General features: G+C 35.3%; 1 pseudogene; it reads left to right on the forward strand.

The window, feature by feature from the left end:
* Positions 1 to 1,148: 1,148 nt before the first annotated feature.
* On the forward strand, positions 1,149 to 1,245 carry LOC122101143 (annotated as a pseudogene).
* Positions 1,246 to 2,967: the final 1,722 nt, after the last annotated feature.

A 2,967-nucleotide genomic window follows, 5' to 3' on the forward strand; every position in this document is an offset into this window, starting at 1 on the left:
TACCATGTGAATTCAGAAGACCAAGAACAGTTAGAATGTATCACAAGTTTATAGCAAAGACATTGCTCTGATACTTCATATATTCTAATATACATTTTAAACCTAATTATTTATATTCCTATTCTATTTATTGGAATAAATAAATATTAATTTATTAGTGAAATTATCAACTAATTCTAGTAAGTTTCACTGTGTGAAATATAAAATCAGCACATATAAATATAAAATATATAACTATATAATATAAGAAAAAGACACATGTTTTGCATTGTTCTGTTGTGGTTACAGTATCAAAGGCAACTCTGTTTTGAAGTATTATTCCATTATCTCTACCTCAGTGTTTGATAGAGTTGGACCTAAAGCTTTACCATTAAAACATTACCAATTAAAGGCCTAATAATGAGGAGAAACATCTGGACTTCTCCTGCAACTATGAAAATATTTCGTGATAGAAATGCAGTGGTGTAAGTTCCTGCCTGGTTGGATGGTAGACAGGCCAGGACATTAAGTAATCACGCATATGATCAATTTTTTCACCTTCTTGGCTTTAGCTACTTTTGAAATGTTAGATATAATAAACAATTATATTTTGATAAAATACCTTCTAGTCTGAACACTTCTGACTGAACTGTTCATCTCTCTATGATCCCTTGTAACATTTAAGTTTTGTTCAAGTAAAACAATCTATGTTGTCAGGGTAAGATATTCTGATTGGTCTGTTCCTACATGGGAGAAGAGTAAAGGGTCAGGTAGACATTTGTGCCAGTAAGACCTCATTTGGGAAAATGTCAGCTGCAGAATGTTATAAGTAGCTCTTAAGCAAGGCTTACTTTGAATCCATTAGCTCCACAAACCTAATTCAGTTGGATCAATAAGTACTTGAAAAAGCCATCACCTTTGGACCTAGCTATAAATTATTGAAAGTGTGATCAAATTCCAAATGAAAAAGACTTAAAATTGTCATTGACAAAAAAAATTGCAAATGTGAGCAATCGATTGAACATGTAATTTTTCCCCTATTCACAGAATTTTAGGGAAATAATAGCATTGTTAGGAATAATAAGATTTCCTTGTTCCAAGTAAGCACCCACGGATATAAGCCTGTATAAAGATTGCATCACTAACTACTTAAATTTAAAAAATACTACATGCTTCAGCAGCACGTACTCCCAAATTACAATACAGAGATTAACATGGCAATTGCACAAGGATGATATGAAAATTTGTGAAGTATTTCGTATTTTTCATTCTTCAGATGCAAGAAATGAAAAACAGTTATTAAAACGTTGATTACAGGGCTGGGAAGGTGACTCAGTGGTAGAACGCTTGCCTTGCATGCTCAAGGCCCTGGGTTCGATTCCTCAGCACCACATAAGCAAAAAGAAAAAAGCCGGAAGTGGCGCTGTGGCTTCAGTGGTAGAGCGCTAGCCTTGAGCTGAAGAGATGAGGAACAGCGCCCAGGCCCAGAGTTCAGGCCCCAGGACCAGACCTAAAAAAAAAAAAAAAAGTTGATTACAAAATAACAAGTGTAACAACAAACGTAATTCTTTTAAATTAAATTTAGTTTGGCATTAGTGTATTAAATCTTCACCTCAGAAAGGCGTTTACATAGCATAAACTTTACAAAACTTTTGAAATTAGACAAAATTGTCATTTTATCCCAAAGAAAAATAATATTAGGACCTAGGCAAAAAAGGAATCTAAAACTTTCTATATGGAATACAATCTGAAAGGACACATTAATGAACCTATATATTATAAAATAATATAGAATTCAAAGTATATCTAGGAAAGAATAAAATAAATTATGAACATTATGCAAACATAGAATATAGAACATTTTAAAATATTCTTTTTCAGACAACCACCAGAAATACTTTAGTTTCTGTACTACTCATTTCAACAGATACGTTAAAATTATTTCTAATTAAAAAAATCACAAACTCTGCAGAAATCATTATACATGTATACAAAAACTCTTGAATTCATTTTGACATCCAATGCAGGCAATTCACTTGGAAGAATTCCACGGAATTTATGAATTTTTACAATAAGTATTGGTGTTGCCGGGCGCTGGTGGCTCACTCCTGTAATCCTAGCTACTCAGGACGCTGAGATCTAAGGCTCACGGTTCAAAGCCAGCCCGGGAAGGAAAGTCCATGAGACTCTTATCTCCAATAAACCACTAGAAAACTGGAAGTGAAGCTGTGGCTCAAGCGGTAGAGCACTCACCTTGAGCTGAAGAACACAGGCATAGCGCCCAGGCCCAGTGTTCAAACCCCATGACCGAGCAAAAAAAAAAAAAAAGATATTGTCCTTATTTGGATTGTGGAAATATTTTGTATGGACACAAAGGATGGACTTGCATTTTTGAAATTTAAGAAACTTAACCCGACCATTAGGACTTAAGAGAACAATTTGTACAGCCTTCCACAGCTTCATAGAGGTAGTGATAAATACTTATCCTTTGGGCAATTTCAAATGCAGTTTCTTCTAAGTTGTTCTTCACGCCTGGTTTATATAATGGTTCAACAGAAGGAGATCCAGTGTTTCTTTGCTATCTCAATCCTCAGCAGCAAGATGTAAGGGGGTCAAGAGGCCTTTAGTTAGGGCATTGGTATCTGTATCATGATGAAGTAAGAAAGAAGCCAGTCTGGTATTATTCTGCATATATACACTGTGCAGGGGTGTCCAGCCATCTACAGTTATTGCATTTGCCACTTGAGCCACCAACTCATGGACAATGTCTAAGCGTCCACTGTCGGCTTCCAGATGAAGTGGGGTATACTCATCATCATCCCCTATTATTCACATGAGTGGCCTTTTTGAAAAGTAGCTTCCGCACTGTAGTAAGCTGAATATTTTCAGTAGCCCAATGAAGAAATTTACTTGGATCCTTCTCCATGTTTTGTCTTGCAATTGATACTATTCCTTACTTTTTCATCTTGTTCCTCATCTTTCTAAGAA

The sequence above is a fragment of the Dipodomys spectabilis genome, unplaced genomic scaffold (assembly GCF_019054845.1).
Source record: "Dipodomys spectabilis isolate Male_0828 unplaced genomic scaffold, ASM1905484v1 ptg000633l, whole genome shotgun sequence".
In the NCBI taxonomy this organism is placed as follows: Eukaryota; Metazoa; Chordata; class Mammalia; order Rodentia; family Heteromyidae; genus Dipodomys; species Dipodomys spectabilis.